The following is a 19,297-nucleotide window of genomic DNA, read 5'->3' on the forward strand; positions in this document are numbered from 1 at the left end:
GGAAAAGCTCTTTATCCGGGTACGAAGGTTGTGTCTGGTTGATATTTTCGTCTAACACTGCGTAAGTATTTTGTCTCAGTATCACAAGTAGTGTTCGTGTAGCTGTGGGAATCATTGGTTGAAAACGAGTTTAACACCAACAGGCACAGTACTGATAAATATTCAAAATGATTATCAGCCTAAGTCTGAGATCATCCAGAAACTGAGGCATATTTATAATATTGAAGCTAGACTATGTATCCTTGACTTCCTTGAGTGGTCACTGAACGGGGTTTACACACACGTATACAATACTATGAATACTTCGAACGCCGTAGTTAACGTTGCAGTCATAAACTAATTTTGTTTTTTTAATTCTTCTGGGTCTTCGGCGTGCAATACGTGTTGTAAGACTTACACCAAAAAAATTGACCGCCGAGTCGTTCACGTAAGGTGGACAATACAGTCGTGCTCCCCTCAGAATTCTACACTCCTGGAAATGGAAAAAAGAACACATTGACACCTGTGTGTCAGACCCACCATACTTGCTCCGGACACTGCGAGAGGGCTGTACAAGCAATGATCACACGCACGGCACAGCGGACACACCAGGAACCGCGGTGTTGGCCGTCGAATGGCGCTAGCTGCGCAGCATTTGTGCACCGCCGCCGTCAGTGTCAGCCAGTTTGCCGTGGCATACGGAGCTCCATCGCAGTCTTTAACACTGGTAGCATGCCGCGACAGCGTGGACGTGAACCGTATGTGCAGTTGACGGACTTTGAGCGAGGGCGTATAGTGGGCATGCGGGAGGCCGGGTGGACGTACCGCCGAATTGCTCAACATGTGGGGCGTGAGGTCTCCACAGTACATCGATGTTGTCGCCAGTGGTCGGCGGAAGGTGCACGTGCCCGTCGACCTGGGATCGGACCGCAGCGACGCACGGATGCACGCCAAGACCGTAGGATCCTACGCAGTGCCGTAGGGGACCGCACCGCCACTTCCCAGCAAATTAGGGACACTGTTGCTCCTGGGGTATCGGCGAGGACCATTCGCAACCGTCTCCATGAAGCTGGGCTACGGTCCCGCACACCGTTAGGCCGTCTTCCGCTCACGCCCCAACATCGTGCAGCCCGCCTCCAGTGGTGTCACGACAGGCGTGAATGGAGGGACGAATGGAGACGTGTCGTCTTCAGCGATGAGAGTCGCTTCTGCCTTGGTGCCAATGATGGTCGTATGCGCGTTTGGCGCCGTGCAGGTGAGCGCCACAATCAGGACTGCATACGACCGAGGCACACAGGGCCAACACCCGGCATCATGGTGTGGGGAGCGATCTCTTACACTGGCCCTACACCACTGGTGATCGTCGAGGGGACACTGAATAGTGCACGGCACATCCAGACCGTCATCGAACCCATCGTTCTACCATTCCTAGACCGGCAAGGGAACTTGCTGTTCCAACAGGACAATGCACGTCCGCATGTATCCCGTGCCACCCAACGTGCTCTAGAAGGTGTAAGTCAACTACCCTGGCCAGCAAGATCTCCGGATCTGTCCCCCATTGAGCATGTTTGGGACTGGATGAAGCCTCGTCTCACGCGGTCTGCACGTCCAGCATGAACGCTGGTCCAACTGAGGCGCCAGGTGGAAATGGCATGGCAAGCCGTTCCACAGGACTACATCCAGCATCTCTACGATCGTCTCCATGGGAGAATAGCAGCCTGCATTGCTGCGAAAGGTGGATATACATTGTACTAGTGCCGACATTGTGCATGCTCTGTTGCCTGTGTCTATGTGCCTGTGGGTCTGTCAGTGTGATCATGTGATGTATCTGACCCCAGGAATGTGTCAATAAAGTTTCCCCTTCCTGGGACAATGAATTCACGGTGTTCTTATTTCAATTTCCAGGAGTGTATGTTCGGCCTTATGCTTGATCTGGCAACTTTGTAGACTGCAGCATTTCCCGGAGGAAGCTTGCTTCTACTTAACCAATTAATAGACTTGTATTTTTTCCACCGTGACTAATATTGTAAGCTAAGCACATCATACGTTACGTCACACTCATGGGGCTGGTAAATGTGGCCACAATGTTCTGGTGGAACGAGCTAGCACAGTGCAATGCGTGGGCTCAGACATTTACTTTTAAGAGGAAGAAACAGATTTATTATACCTCTGTTAACCTCAAATGAAAGACGTTATAATCCAGAATCCGCATTAAACATCACGTTCCTTCATTACAAACTGCGTAGAGCCGGTTTACGCTGGTCAATGGCAAAGGCGGAAGTCATGGTAAACAGAAATACTGTCGCCAGTAAACTTAGTTACATCTGAAAATTTTATTTTATTTGCTGAACTGATAGCCATTTAAAGGAACAGAGCACTTATTTTACTTGTACTTGATTGAACTAGAGACGAAAAATTTGCTGCTGGACTGCGATTCGAATTCGTATCTCTACGTTCAAGTATCTCAATCTCTTGGAACAGTGCAGTTCAATCATTTCGTTCCTTTTCCCAAGACCGCAATCTTCTCTAGGTCTCCTCCAAAGGTAAGTATGTGGGTCCGAATCCTGATCCAGTACAAAAATATTCATAATTTCATTTCAAGCCCTATCACGTGCACACAGGCCTGCTAGTGAAAATTAACGTGCATTTTTAATGTCTCTTCACTTGTTGCCAACAATTGCAATTGGTGTCGTTATTTCTGGTCAAACACGCACACATCTTACTGTTGGTGAGTAATCAATAGATACTTAAGCTATATTCGTGTATGATAAAGAAGGACGGTAGGGTTGCGGTTCGATTGTCGCTCGTGGACAAATATTTGTATTCTTATTTTAGATTCAAACACGTAGCAGCTGGTAAGAAAAACCGATCAGTAACATTTGATATTACTCAGTTAACAATCCGATTATGTGTTTGGTTTGTATCTCCAACACAGAACTTCACATCATGCGATTCATCTTTAAATGTATGTACACCTTGTTACTTCTGAATGGAGGTATATCAGACATCTTTCGTGGTTAGTTAACAGGGATGAAAGGGTATTGATAGGAGACCTGGTTTATTACAAAAACTGTCGTCTTTTATTTAGAAGTTTAGATTTGGTTACTGATATTGACGAAAATTCTTCATAGCTAGTTAGCAATATGATATGATTAGATTAGATTAGATTAATACTTGTTCCATAGATCATGACTGCTATATTCCGTAACGATGTGGAATGTGTCATTTTAATGAAAGATTTGTTTACATACCATCACTCAATTTCTTTACAACTTTTTTACTCTCTCTCTCATTCTTTTATATTTTTATCTCTCTCTCTCTCTCTCTCTCTCTCTCTATCTCTGTCTCTCTCTCTCTCTCTCTCTCTCTCTCTCTCTCTCTCACACACACACACACACACACACACACACACACACAAACACACACATTTTATTTTATTGTTTGTTTGTTGTGCTCGACTATTGGTGAGGCACGAAAACGTCCATGAATGAGTTTCTTAGTTTTGAGTACACTTATGAAATAAACATAAAAACAACTATGACAGCTACTCCTTTATGATGCTTAGTTTGCAGTCAGTTCTGAGTATTGTTAGTAACTAAGCTCCAGTCCCTAAACCTTGTTACAGAAATGCGAATCAGACGCATTACGTATTCCAAGCCATAGCAGTTGCGTCTTTGAGACGCCAGCTATGGTCACTTTCCAGCCCGCTGTAGCGTTACATTGGTTCGTCTTCTTCCTGCTGGTACTGTAACTGAGGTTTCGCAACACGGCAAGGTATGTTTGGCAACTCTGTGATCCTCTAGTTTCTTCCTGGTGTGCACGGAATTAAGCCTCAAAGTTCACTAGATTTTTCTTGTCATTTCCATTAAATAATCTGAGTTATTTTAGCCTGAAGTGTAACAGATGATTGTAAATTTACGATTTTCAGCCCAGGGAACTCGTTGCACATGGAAATCGCAACTAATCTCGTCCTTGAAATAGCTCTTTACGAGCTCTAGCCAATACGGGCGTCGTAAGAGGAAACCAAAATACATACCTCTTCCCTACTTACGTACTGATTTATGAAGAAGCTTTTGTTATGGTTCGCGGTTCTAGTCTCGCTGACAGCAACGTTTTTATGCCTTCTGTGACAGAGTTACAAGCAGTGAGACCAAACATCGATAAGGAAGTCGCAAGATAATACTTTCCGCTCATAGTGCAATGGTGAAAAACTTACAACGCTGCACTACAGGTAACGCCTCTTACCGCTGCTGACAAGCAAATTTGGGTTTTCTAGGAATACATAACTTTGTTTATGAAATGCATACCTCTTGAGTATGATACAGCATACCAATTAAGCACAGACTCAATCGAAATCTAAGTGATAAGTGTTTTAGAAATTCGTGCCAATACAGGCACACTAGTGTGCAGATACTCAGTTTTATTAAAAGAGACTTTCGTCATAAAGTTATCATGGGTAGTTTTATTTCATTTTTTATAGAACAGTGCACAATTTTGGTAAGGTTTCTTTCAGTGTTGTTGAAACAATAGTAAACATGAGAGAGAAATAATCATCAACGATATTTGCGAATTCTCTGATGTTCTTTATAACAGTCTCACAATGCACATGCAGTTTATTGATTACATGCATGTAGAAAACTTGTTCTGAGTTAAAGCTGTCAAACAAGGTTCGAAGAAGAATAAAATGCCACTACCACTCGACAGCTAATGTAGAAAATTCTTTTCTGACATTTTGGCAAGATGCGCTCTCCCCATACATAATACAAAAGTTTTGAGATGCATCTGCTGCCTGGCCATCTATTAAACCAGAGAAGAACAAAATGTCGCAGAAGTTAGCCCTTTTCCCACATGCGACTATTTTGGGTTGAGAAGTGAAAGGAATTATGTTCAAAGTTCTATTAGATCGATAACTTCAGCAGTCAGGAGAACTGCGTTTTAAAAAACGTAGCAGGGAATGTATTCGAACTCGCGACATCTCATCTACGGTGCGCAACATTTACCATTACGCTACCAGCTGACATGTAGCTGCAGCCGCTCCAGAAGTCAACAACAATTCCTCCAGGAAACCCGCATTCCACAGTAATGTGAGATAAAGCATATGGCCGGATCTAGACTTCTGAGAGACAGACAGTTATAGTTTTTCTTTTGCACTGCATGACATTTTCAACAAACTGATAGCGCAATAGAGTAGCTCAAGAGGAAAGGAACACTTCCTATTTAAATTTCTGCATCCTACACTGTAGGCCGTTCTGTGTAATGGCAGTTACGTGGTTTTATTTCGGTGATTAAAAAACAGTGTCGAATGTATGCACTGGGTAGCTGTGGCAGCTAGTTCATGGCAATTCAGTCAACCAAGTAAATGAAAGTACTAATCATGCTGCAAACCACTACAGGGAGCCTCTCTTGCAGAATTCTGCTCCAGTGTGACGATCTGAGCAGAGGATTCGGTGGTCTGTTTGATTGCTAATAGATTAGTATACTTATGCTCTGGGTTCGATTCTAACTTCTGCTTACAATTTTTTATATGGAGTGACAGATTCTATTCTCTTCTGGCTACGCCAAGTGAAAAAGTTGTAATGGCATTGTGATCTGAAATTCACATTAATCATGATATTCCTTCTCTACCAAGTTGACGTTAGGTTGAACCACAATAAAGTCAGGTGTGGCGACATGTAGAAACTCTATTAACAGTAACCTATAATATACTAGTTATTTTCTTCTAGTGACGAAACAAACGCTATGTAGGGTCACAGGACGCTTATTCCATCTTCTACTTGAGCTTCTGTATGTCGACAAAATTGGTTCTGAACTGGGAATGCAACTCAGACCACCCTTAACGCGGAATTTGATCCCTTTGTGACAATGCAGCTCGACTACAATTTGTTGTTTGTTCAGAACTACAGATTCTTCAAAAAATGGCTCTGAGCACTATGGGACTCAACATCTTAGGTCATCAGTCCCCTAGAACTTAAAACTACTTAAACCTAACCAACCTAAGGACACCACACACATCCATGCCAGATGCAGGATTCGAACCTGCGACCGTAGCAGTCCCGCAGTTCTCGACTGAAGCGCCTAGAACCGCACGGCCACCGCGGCCGGCCTACAGATTCTTCAACATCTCCATATATTGCGCGTGAATGGGTTCGAATCCTGGCCCAGTACTAAAGCTTTCATTATGTATTGTCAAGGTCCAGCATGAGAGCACCTATCTGCTGGTGGATAATAATTTTGATTTTTAATGCATTTTCATTCGTTGTCAACGCTAACTATATCTGACGTTTTTGACTCCCAGTGAGACACAGAACTATTTGCGAGATCACTGTAAGTTCAAGGATACTGGTGGAGAAAAATTCTGTAGCTGTCGTCTCTTTGTGTGTAGTCAACAACGATGTGTGTGGGGTTCGATTCCCAGTCAGCACTGAACTCTTCGTCATATTATTTCTAGTTCAAACATGCTCACATGTCGCTGCCTTGTGTAACAAACCCATATTTAACGTTCGTTTTCTCTAGATTACAACAGCGGTAGGTGTCGGTTGGAGTCCTGGGAAGGAAAAAATTAATGTTTCTTCTCGTCATTTCAGTCAAAACATCTAGCTACTACCGAGAAAATCCGATATGCACAGTTGATTGTGCTTCGATAACAATCTGAGTAGGTTCTGGGTTCGAATCCCTGTTCAACACAAAGCCTTACCTCAAGGCATTTCAAGTAAGTTACTTGTTAAGAAGCAATATTTAACATGTTTCGTAGTTCGTTAACAGGGTCAATGGATGCTGGGTAGGGATTCCCGTCCGTTAAAAATGTTTACGTTATGTAATTTTAAGTTGATACTTGCCAACCGAAACTGTCTAAAATCGAGGTATATCACTCTCCGTATGCATAGTCAGGAATGACTGCTAGTTTCCATCAGTCACGAAATCTTTGTTTAGTCTGCATGACCTGGGTTTGAATCCATATGCAGAACGAGACGGTTCATCGTGTCATTTGAATTTCATACACATTCTCAATTAGCTGCTGGTAAATAACTTAAATTTTCAATGTCGTTTTGCGTTAAATAATAAGTACGTTATGTTACTTTGAAGAGGAAATCATGAATACGACGAATTTCCGACGTGCATAACCTAACTGTCGCAATAATGAGAGTGGTAGCATTTCAGGTATGTCATTTATTGTAGTAAATGTGAGCTTACAAGCCTTAAGGGGGTCTTATCTGTGATAAGGTGTTCCCTGATATTTTTAGTATCGTGGTATAACTTTACATCTTGAGTTATTGCGATACAGAGCAGTATTTTCTAGTGGTGACTTGTTGGAACCATTTTCAATAGTCAAACGACTGTACTGAGGAGCGATTAGAGGACCTGCTAGACAGCTGCGTTATGTGGGTTGCATGCAAATCAGGCGAAATGCAATTCAGGTCGTTCGGATACTTTTGAGCATGACTGTACCACGGCTGTCAGAAGCCGAGCGGTTCTAGGCGCTACAGTGTGGAACCGCGTGATCGCTACGGTCGCAGGTTCGAATCCTGCCTCGGGCATGGATGTGTGTGATGTCCTTAGATTAGTTAGGTTTAAGTAGTTCTAGGGGACTGATGACCTTAGAAGTTAAGTCCCATAGTGCTCAGAGCGATTTGCACCATTTCGATAGAAGTTCGGATACTAATGGCGAAACATTTGAAGACAAAGCGAATTAAATCTAGAATGTTGAATATCCTTCAAACAAGTTGTCAATAAGTTTCTCGGCGGTTACAAAAACCTTGATTGTAAGAGTGCAGTAAAAAACATGCCGGATAACTTCTAAGTATCTCCATCGGATGCGTCAATGAGCTCGAAGCTGCGTCTCCTGGACTCCCGCATCAGCTATTCTGTAGAAGTCCGCAGCTCGTGGTCTAGTGGCTAGCGTTGCTGGCTCTGGATCACGGAGTCCCGGGTTCGATACTCGACCATGTTGGGGATATTCTCTGCTCGGGGACTGGGTGTTTGTGTTGTCCACAGCGTTTCATCCTCCTCATCATCATTCGTGACAGTGGCTAGATAGGACTGTGAAAAAAATTGGACTGCGTAAAAATTAGGGCTTTGTATGGGCGCTGATGACCGCACAGTTGAGCGCCCCGCAAACCAAACATCATCATATTGTGTAGAAAAATCTGGGTGCTATGAGTGAGGAACATGGAGAAAGTTTCCATCAGGACATTAAACGAATGGAATAGGGGTACCGAGACTGATGGGATGTCAGCTTGATAGCTGACTGCTGTTGGATGCTGTGCAAGGAGAGTCTTCGGTCAGTGAACAGAAAAAACGCCACGGGGGTATGAGGAGAGAAAGAAGAGACTTTATGATTTAGCCCTTTGTATTAGTTCCGAAAAAACGTAATGCTTCATTCTAATGTTAGGAGTGCCTTATTTTATGATGGTTTTTAATAAAGTTTTCGTAAATGCGTTTCTTATGAATTTTCTGGATCTTCAACATTACTTTGTGAAAAAGACCTTACACGATAGACGGAAACTCTTAGCATTTCTGAAATTAGCATATCAAAAATCATTGGGATCTTATAAAATTACAAAGAAAAAAATTGCAAAGTATGAATTTGTAGACATGTCTTGGATGTCCAGGAACTTCAAACATGATGCGTCATCCAGTGTGTGTACATTGACCTCTACTTTTGGTTGCTAAAAGTCTTTTCTATTTGTTTGGAACTGTATAACATGAGTTCTAGCAAGATTAATGGTTAGTTTCTTGGCTGTCAACTTGTTGTGTACCAGTTTTGTTATTCTCCTGTCTTCGTTTGGTACGCATATGTTTAAACATTATGTCAGGACATGTGTTGAAACATCAGGGAATAATCTCCATGATTCTAGAGGAAGCCAGTACGGCAGAAACTATAGGGAAAGACAGACACTAGAATATACACTCCTGGAAATTGAAATAAGAACACCGTGAATTCATTGTCCCAGGAAGGGGAAACTTTATTGACACATTCCTGGGGTCAGATACATCACATGATCACACTGACAGAACCACAGGCACATAGACACAGGCAACAGAGCATGCACAATGTCGGCACTAGTACAGTGTATATCCACCTTTCGCAGCAATGCAGGCTGCTATTCTCCCATGGAGACGATCGTAGAGATGCTGGATGTAGTCCTGTGGAACGGCTTGCCATGCCATTTCCACCTGGCGCCTCAGTTGGACCAGCGTTCGTGCTGGACGTGCAGACCGCGTGAGACGACGCTTCATCCAGTCCCAAACATGCTCAATGGGGGACAGATCCGGAGATCTTGCTGGCCAGGGTAGTTGACTTACACCTTCTAGAGCACGTTGGGTGGCACGGGATACATGCGGACGTGCATTGTCCTGTTGGAACAGCAAGTTCCCTTGCCGGTCTAGGAATGGTAGAACGATGGGTTCGATGACGGTTTGGATGTACCGTGCACTATTCAGTGCCCCTCGACGATCACCAGTGGTGTACGGCCAGTGTAGGAGATCGCTCCCCACACCATGATGCCGGGTGTTGGCCCTGTGTGCCTCGGTCGTATGCAGTCCTGATTGTGGCGCTCACCTGCACGGCGCCAAACACGAATACGACCATCATTGGCACCAATGCAGAAGCGACTCTCATCGCTGAAGACGACACGTCTCCATTCGTCCCTCCATTCACGCCTGTCGCGACACCACTGGAGGCGGGCTGCACGATGTTGGGGCGTGAGCGGAAGACGGCCTAACGGTGTGCGGGACCGTAGCCCAGCTTCATGGAGACGGTTGCGAATGGTCCTCGCCGATACCCCAGGAGCAACAGTGTCCCTAATTTGCTGGGAAGTGGCGGTGCGGTCCCCTACGGCACTGCGTAGGATCCTACGGTCTTGGCGTGCATCCGTGCGTCGCTGCGGTCCGGTCCCAGGTCGACGGGCACGTGCACCTTCCGCCGACCACTGGCGACAACATCGATGTACTGTGGAGACCTCACGCCCCACGTGTTGAGCAATTCGGCGGTACGTCCACCCGGCCTCCCGCATGCCCACTATACGCCCTCGCTCAAAGTCCGTCAACTGCACATACGGTTCACGTCCACGCTGTCGCGGCATGCTACCAGTGTTAAAGACTGCGATGGAGCTCCGTATACCACGGCAAACTGGCTGACACTGACGGCGGCGGGGCACAAATGCTGCGCAGCTAGCGCCATTCGACGGCCAACACCGCGATTCCTGGTGTGTCCGCTGTGCCGTGCGTGTGATCATTGCTTGTACAGCCCTCTCGCAGTGTCCGGAGCAAGTATGGTGGGTCTGACACACCGGTGTTAATGTGTTCTTTTTTCCATTTCCAGGAGTGTATATGAGATGTTCCAAAAGTAAGTGTACTGTGACCATAACGGGGGGTTTTTCTTGCTTTATTTTTTATTTTTTTTCGTTTTTTGAGGGTCTATAATACTGAATGGTAGAGGGAGGGGGGGAGGGGGGATACCCTGACCAGAGCAAGTCTCGTAGGAACACTGTTGAGCGTAAACTCACGTCGTAGTGTCCAGTCGCGTGGAACATATCGGAAAGAAATACCGCCAAGTGCGAGCCGCTTGCTGTGGTCAGCTTCCTACTCGTGGAAGGAATAACGCCTACAGAAGTTTTTTCGCGAATCAAAACGGTTTACTGAACAGAAAGAGTGTGTTTAAGTGGTCCAGAGAGTTTAGTGGAGCCAGAATAAACGTTCATGACGAATAGAGGACTGGAACACCTTGTAATTTTACCCTCCCACACGTCATCATTAAATTTCTCTTAGTCTCTTCATTATTTTCAAAAGCTTCGAGAGGCGTAAGCTGTATAAAAGAAAAACTTTTTACTTATCTTCGTTTTCTCTTCTTGTTGTTGGCCCCAAGACTTGCGTCTAGTGGTACATACTTGCGGCTGAAATTTTAACTTACTGGGTTCCAGATGACTAAATAACTGATGAAATACTACCCGTTGCTACGATTTTCTTTTATTTTCGTAGTGTTGGCAGAAGAGCCAACACTGTGTTTCTAGAGGAGGCCGAAATGCACGCGTTTAATTACACGCTGACTGGCGCGAGGTCTGGAACAGTTAAAGGAATTAATAGTAGCAAATAAAGTAAGTAGCTGATATAATACTTAACTTTAATCCACAATTGTAGAACATCGCTCTTGATGATACATGCTTCACATAATATTAATTATCAGTTGAATACGGCGCCTTGCTAGGTCGTAGCAAATGTAGCTGAAGGCTATGCTAACTATCGTCTCGGCAAATGAGAGCGTATCGGTCAGTGTAGCTTCGCTAGCAAAGTCGGCTGTACAACTGGGGCGAGTGCCAGTACGTCTCTCTAGACCTGCCGTGTGGTGGCGCTCGGTCTGCTATCACTGACAGTGACGACACGCGGCTCCGACGTATACTAATGGACCGCGGTCGATTTAAAGGCTACCACCTAGCAAGTGTGGTGTCTGGCGGTGACACCACAATTTTATCCCATTCTTCTACATCGCACTGACTTCACAATCTCCATTTTCATACAACCATCAATTACATTGTTGTAGACAAAATTAAATAAAAAAACACATGCGTTTCCATCAGAAAGCATGACCACTACTACTTACATTCTGCGTTACTTACAATATTCCGAAGAGCTTACAAAGCAAAAGAATTTACAAACTTTCTAGACGAAAAACGAATCATCACCAAGATATATAATCGTTTTATATAGGAATCCAGAAATAAATTTAATAATTACCGTTAGATTGTGAAATTAATAACATGAATTTTAAATATGCCAGAATTTCTAATTGCAAATATTTCTAAAAGAAGAATAATTTTAACCGTTAGTACATATCAACCGTGACAAATTAATTTCTTTTTATATATTTTGGCCTGAAATATAATACATCGTATACAAAATTAAATGAAATTATTCAGTGAAACAGCCGAGAAAATTCATCTATACCAGATTCGATTAATCCTGGTATCGGCTACTTTTATAAAAAAAAAGGTGTCCCATTAGAACCTCCCATTCTGGGTGATGAGTTAGTGCAAACTGTCGAGGAAACTATTCGTGAAGACCGCCTATTGACAGTGGATGAATTGTCTGCGATGTTTCCACAACTCTCCAGAACTCTCTCAAGCGAAACACTCACAGAAACGCTGAGATACTGGAAGCGATGTGCAAGATGGGCCCCAAAACAGCTGACAGCAGCAGCAGAAGAAAAATCTGGTCAATAGCGCCCCCGAGTTTCTTGAGCGATTTGAATTTGGCGGTGAGGGTTTTCTGTTGTGTCTGGAGATGAAAGGTGGGTGAAAAGACAGACCCTACAGTGGCGTCACACCAATTCCCCATCAGCCAAAAAATTTGACACCACAATTTCGGACAAAAAAAAATCACAGCCTAAGTGTTTTGGGACCGCACAACGATATAGTGAGATCCTAAAAAAATCTCAAAAAGAGCAATCAAAACAACAGGAGGGGAATTCTGACGAGAGGAATGTGCTTGTTTCACGACAACGCCCCTCCTCGCACAGCTTTAGAGACCAAGCTGCTCTAGGACTCATTTGGATGGGATGTTTTGAACTACCCCCCCCCCTCCCCACCCCACCCGTATTTCGTTGACCTGGCGTCTTCAGATTATCATCTTTCACCTCTCTGAAGGCTCACTTGTGGACTTAAATTTTTAACGCCGAGCAGACACAAAAAAACTTTATGAAGTGGGGGAAGGAGCTGGCGGGCGATTTCTTCGAGGAGGGCCTAAAGAAACTTTGCCATGGTTCATCACATGCATTTAACGGAACAGCGGTAATGTGGAAAACAGTCAACAAAAAATGGTTCAAATGGCTCTGAGCACTATGGGAGAGCTCATCAGTCCCCTGGAACTTAGAACTACTTAAACCAAACTAACCTAAGGACATTACACACATCCATGCCCGAGGCAGGATTCGAACCTGCGACCGTCACGGTCGCGCGGTTCCAGACTGAAGCGCCTAGAACCGCTCGGCCACACCGACCGGCAAACAGTCAACAAGTGTATCAACAATACTCTGTAATTTTTTTGTGGTGTCACCGCCAGACACCACACTTGCTAGGTGGTAGCCTTTAAATCGGCCGCGGTCCATTAGTATACGCCGGACCCGCGTGTCGCCACTGTCAGTGATAGCAGACCGAGCGCCACCACACGGCAGGTATAGAGAGACGTACTGGCACTCGCCCCAGTTGTACAGCCGACTTCGCCTGAGATGGATTACTGACAAATACGCTCTCAATTGCCGAGACGATAGTTAGCATAGCCTTCAGCTAAGTCAATTGCTACGACCTAGCAAGGCGCCATCACCAAGTTATATTGAGATGATAATCCTGTATCAACAAGACCAATGTTCACCAATTGTGGATTAAAGTTAAGTATTCCACCAGCTACGTACTTTTCTTTATAGCGTTCATTACGTATCCTGTTTCAGACCTCACGCCAGCCTGCGTGAGTTTAAGCGCGTGCCTCGCGGCTTCCTCCCACTGTGTCTGGGCTGTCTTGCCTAGACACAACATTTTTAATACACGGTTTCTAAAAAGTATCAAAGTCTAATACATTTACTTTCTAAATATGCCTCGAATCCAGCAAATGATGAGGACGTTGTGCTACTATTAGCTGAAAAGGGTAGCACAGGCAGGTCACATTAAAACAGTCAGAAGGTTGTTGAAGAAAACTTTGGCAAGGTGGCGGAGTTCTTCAAGCGAATTTGATAACTTGTTGGGCGGTACATGCGTGATGGCGGCGCGGGTTGTCAGCCGTCCAGCCGGTAGCGGCGTCGCATCCGGGCGCGGGCCGCGCTGCTCCAGTTGCAAGCTATATAAGCCGCCTCGCGCGACCGCTAGGGGCAGTCATGGCGCTGGCACCGCTGCTGCTGCCGCTGCTGCTTGCGGCCACTCGCGCGACCCAACAGGTAATCCAGGACTGCCAACACTCGCGCCTTGCGTCAACACTCCAACACTGCACTGCCGCGCCGTAAACGCAGGAGCTTATTGACACTCGTGTGCGGCAGTGGGCAAACTGCGCCCACTCCAAGCCTCTCAGTCCAAAGTCAATATCAAACAACTGATCCAGCCTAACACTGACTCTCGTAAATTCATTTCGCCTACCTTGCAAAAGTTAACACACAGTAATATCTATGGCCAGAGCCTCACGACGTTTTACAGTACATCATAACTCTAACTCCAAACAACAGAGCGGATGTGCAAATAATAAACAGCAAACGAGCGCCTCTCTCCACATGAACGTTCCCAAGTTGTGAGCTGGTTGAAGTGGGCCCATGTTAATTTCTCGTTAGCAGACAAAATAGTTTTGATATTTCATGAAAATGGCTCTATGTGCATGATATACTAGCCAGTATCCACAAAATGTTCTAGCTTTCCTCAAATGGATACTATATCGATGCACCTGTTATTTGGCTGGGCAGGATGCAACTCGGTTTGCGTTTTTCTTTTTTTTTTGGGGGGGGGGGGGGAGGGGAGCAGGCGCGAAGGTGGAGGCGCAGCTTACCTCCCATTCTCTCGCTTGGCTCTGAAGAACATTTCTATTTAATCCTAGATTACTAAACACTTGTGAAATTTACTGTTGTAATTGGTACCAGCTCTCGGTTCCCGCCAATCTGGTATGTTCAGCATAGGATGAAAAACAAAACATTTGTACTTATTTGTACGTGACATACCACTGAAGGCCTTATAACTGTAACTAATTTGTGCATGAGTTATGAATTGTGACATTTTGTTTTAAGCAATTATTTACAGATATCATTATTCCAACGATTTGTGTCATAATAATGGGTCACTTATTATTTTCAGTTAACAAAGTACACCTATGTGCAACATAGTAAGACAAAAATGAATGTAAAATGTAGAAAAACAATTTGAAACCTACAACAAATAGAAGTAAAACAAAGAAATGGACTAATCATGAATTACACTCTATCAGTGCATTGTGTACGGCTTTTTTTTTTTTTTTTTTTTTTTTTTTAATGGTATTTCAGAAAGCAGCTTTATTATGCATGGATGTATGTAGCTTGAAAACTTCTTTAATTTATGTTGTAACAGAATTATTCATTTTTCAAAATTAAGGATAGTGAGGTAGTCTGCAAAATTTAAAACTATTACAAAATTCAGTTAAACCGTTTTCAAGAACGTTAATTACATAGAAACTTTTATGTGAGAAACATTTTTTATGTATCTTCGTTTCGAAGATGTTCCCTCGAAAGCTAATGTGCCAAATTACCTCTTGGCTTGTTGTTTAGCCCTTAAAAGTGAAATATGCATTGCATTATTTTGCTCCCTTTACCCACCCACCAATTTTCATCAAGTTTAGTTTATTGACACTTTGTTAGCTTCGTTAGCCTCGCTGCAAACCGTTTTGTACTCCTTCAGTTTACACAATAGTGCTTAAAAGTATCTTCATTGCGCAGTTCCATCCTGCTGGAAAACATTCTGGCAAGCTGAGGCATTGTACCTCATGAGAGCTGAAGAGAATATGTTTCCATCATCAGCGCAGGCATTTCATTAAAATGGAATTTTCGCTAACTGAGCTGTAGATTCTATAGTATTTTAAATCCAGTAATAGATGCATGGTCAGGAAGTCACTCTTAATTACATGGCAGGAAGTGTCACTGTACTTAATACGAACGATTCTTTGATAGGCAGGGCGAGGGAAATATGACAACCCTCTGTATCACTTGCAAGTGATACAGTTACATTTTCATGATTCGTACGCAGCATTATTTGATGGGAGGAGAGACTCTCACTTTTTTTAAGAAAAATAATCATTACTGAAAATCAGGTCTGTGAAGAATCAATGATTCATTTTGAAGTAGAGAGTGCTCTATTGTAAATGCTTCTGGAAAATTCTACAAACCGTATAAATCTACAGCATTTCCGTAAAATATTCCACAATATTCTTCGAGAATCTACCAATCCATTTCGACCTTCATTTATGTGATACTCGTCCACGACGTATTCACACCTGGGAGACTGTGTGCACTCTCGACATCTCCTATCAGTTCAGTCTGGTGAAAATTCCACACATATCAGCAATATTCAGTTCAAATATAACAAACATTCCACATACAGTTCTTACACAGAAGAACTTCATGTTCGCGGTATCATGGCTTTATTAATTTACTGCCCATATTGTCTTATATCGTAATTATAGTTATCCGAACAGGGTATTCGAATGGATGTGACCTACATTCGATGTTTCAAAACTCGGTCCTCTCTTGTCCTATTAACTGATTACGAACTCATGAGGAACAAAAACACCATAACGATTTTCCACTGCCCAGTGATGCTTAGAATGTTTCCTAGCTGATGCTTAGAATGCTTCCTAGCTGATCTAGAACCAGATAGACTCTTAGGTTTAAACGCACACTTTTCCTAACCTGTTGTCCAGTAGAGAAGGGCCACATATTACGGTTGAAATTTTTGAATAAACATCACGAATTTTCAGAAGATGCAGTTGTAACAGATTAACTTTCAATCAGTGCTTAAGGTTCACAACAGTTTCGAACTGTACAATAGAAAAAAACGCTCATGTAATGATCGTTAACATGTTAGCTTTGCGTAACATTACACAGTATCCTTCTTTGGCCTGCCCATATAGTTGAAGACTTTCTTGATATATAAAAACTTTAACATATCACTTACTATGTGATTATGAAACTATCTGAAAGCTTGCTGGGAGTCCTAAATATCTGCAACAATTTGCTGGTATTATTCGAAACCTTCACTCCGACACATAACTATAGCATAAGAAACTTCTTAGGTTTTGAGATCCTCAGAATTACGCTGCCGTAGATATCGGTTAGTATCAATGGCTACTGCTGTGCAGGTCATTACGGATTTTTCTGTGGAGGAAAGATCAGGCTTAGTGAAGCCAAGACAGAAGCTACCTGGAGAAGTTGGTAGCTCAAATGAAAAGCAGACGAGTGAAATGAAGCCAGATAGAAAGCCTGGAAGCCAAGTTCACTTTGCTTACAATAATCTCCTCTCTTCTAAATCGTGCTACAAAGTTAAAGGCCATCCGGTTTCTTATGGATCCAACACTACAGCAATGAAATTTATTTCCCATGTAGAAAAATCAAGGAAAGCACTACTCTGAACTTGCATTTAGAAGAAACTACACACATCGAAAAATGTTTTGCATCATTCCGGTTCCCAGAACTCCTGAAGATAGATGTTGACTGTGGATACTGTATCACAGACACAGTCGCTGTGTTCAAAGATGTCACTAAAACCGCCCAAAGATGTAAAAATCCATCCATGAGCAGCGCCTATTCGACGGAGGGGATCCGACAGTCGATCAGTTTCAGACATTCCACCAGGAAGGAGGTACACGGCTCGTGTTGTGTGTAGTTCAACCATGCCTAGACGGTCAATACCGCGGCTCGATTGCGTCCGCATTACTTTGTGCCACGAAGGGCTCTCAACAAGGGAAGTGTCCAGGCGTCTCCGAGTGAACAGAAGTGATGTTCGGACACGGAGGAGTTACCGAGAGACAGCAACTATCAATGACATGCCTCGCTCAGGCCGCCCAAGGGCTTCAGTGGATGACCGTTGCCTACGAATTATAGCTCGGAGGAACCCTGTCAGCAACGCCACCATGTTGAATAATGCTTTTCGTGGAACCACAGGACGTCGTGTTACGACTCAAACTGTGTGCAATAGGCTGCATGATGCGCAACTTCACTCCAGACGTCCATGGCGAGGTCCATCTTTGCATCCACGACACCATGCGTGGCGATACAGATGGGCCCAACATGCCGAATGGATCGCTCAGGTTTGGCATCGCGTTCTCATCACCGATGAGTGTCGCATATGCCTTCAACCAGACAATCATCGGAGACGGGTCTGGAGGCAACCCGGTCGGGCTGAACGCCTTAGACACTCTGTCCAGGGAGTGCAGCAAGGTGGAGGTTCCCTGATGTTTTGGGGTGGCATTATGTGGGGCCGACATACGCCGCTGGTGGTCATGGAAGGCGCCGTAACGGCTGTTACAATACTTGAATGGCATCCTTCGACTGGTAGTGCAACCATATCGGCAGCATATTGGCGAGGCAATCGTCTTCATGGACGACAACTCGCGCCCCCATCGTGCACATCTTGTGAATGACTTCCTTCAGGATAACGACATATCTCCAGACATGAACCCTATCAAGCATGCCTGGGATAGACCGAAAAGGGCTGTTTATGGACGACGTGACCCATCAACCACTCTGAGGGGTCTATGCCTAATCGCCGTTGAGGGGTGGGACAATCTGGACCAACAGTGCCTTGATGAACTTCTGGATAGTATGCCACGAAGAATACAGGCATGCATCAATACAAGAGGACGTGCTACTGGTGTACCGGTGTGTACAGCAAACTGGACCACCTCCTCTGAAGGTCTCGCTGTATGGTGGAATAACATGCAATGTGTGGTTTTCATAAGCAATAAAAAGGGCGGAAATGATGTTTATGTTGATATCTATTCCAATTTTCTGTATGGTTCCGGAACTCTCGGAACCGAGGTGATGCAAAACTCTTTTTGATGTGTGTATTTCGTCTCCGTCTTCTCCTTGCACGGATTTCGATGAGTGTGGGAAGAGGAGAAAAGAAAATCCATCTTCGGCAGAGGGTAGGAAGCATGTTGTCCCTCCCTCTATGAGTACAATAACTGTATCTGTACTTTGTGCTTTCATATCGAGTGTCTAAAGCTACAATGGATAGCATGCATTATTTTTCGTTGGGTATCAGAGAGAATACTCGAGTGATTGGAAACTGCTTCTTCGCAAAATCTACCACGAACACAACACAAAAGAATGGTTCACAGAGTTCTCAAAGAACTGCTACAGTGCTATTGTACAGATCTGTAAGGAGAGGGTACTGACCTTCACAGTGATTAAAGTGGCTTCGCATTCTAATGACTTGAGGGAAGCGTAGATTGCTTCAGTCACCGCTTGGAACTCACGGAGAATGTAACTCACGGAGCCTGTTGGTGTTAAAAACAGGGTTTTTCAATACTCAGAAGTGAGCGTTCCTCACTTGAGTTGCCGAAGCTTTTGTGACCTAAAGCCGCTGCAATGTTAACAAGAGCGGTGTCAGTTAGCGTTCCCGTACCAGGAAGTCCTAGTCTCTGTCGGTCGTTGGTTTGACGCGCTCGCCCGTTATCGCCTCCAGCTTGTTACTCGCTCGCCTAGGGGCCCTGCATGGTGTTAAGCAACGCCCCGCAGGTGGCCTCAGATACCAGCATGGCTATTCTCCTGGCGCTGAATTGAGCAATAACAGGAGACCCGACATAACAAGAATGCTTTACCCGATGA

The 19,297-nt window shown here is 44.2% G+C and overlaps 1 protein-coding gene across 1 annotated transcript in view; it reads left to right on the forward strand.

Moving 5' to 3' along the window:
* Nucleotides 1–13,845: 13,845 nt before the first annotated feature.
* Nucleotides 13,846–19,297, forward strand: part of LOC126481059 (vitamin K-dependent protein C-like) — a 172,278-nt gene continuing 166,826 nt past the window's right edge. Inside the window, exon 1 of the mRNA XM_050104542.1 lies at nucleotides 13,846–13,897. The gene's annotated coding sequence lies outside the window, so the exon portion shown is untranslated. The remainder of the gene's footprint in view (nucleotides 13,898–19,297) is intronic.

Source organism: Schistocerca serialis, chromosome 5, assembly GCF_023864345.2.
Source record: "Schistocerca serialis cubense isolate TAMUIC-IGC-003099 chromosome 5, iqSchSeri2.2, whole genome shotgun sequence".
In the NCBI taxonomy this organism is placed as follows: domain Eukaryota; kingdom Metazoa; phylum Arthropoda; class Insecta; order Orthoptera; family Acrididae; genus Schistocerca; species Schistocerca serialis.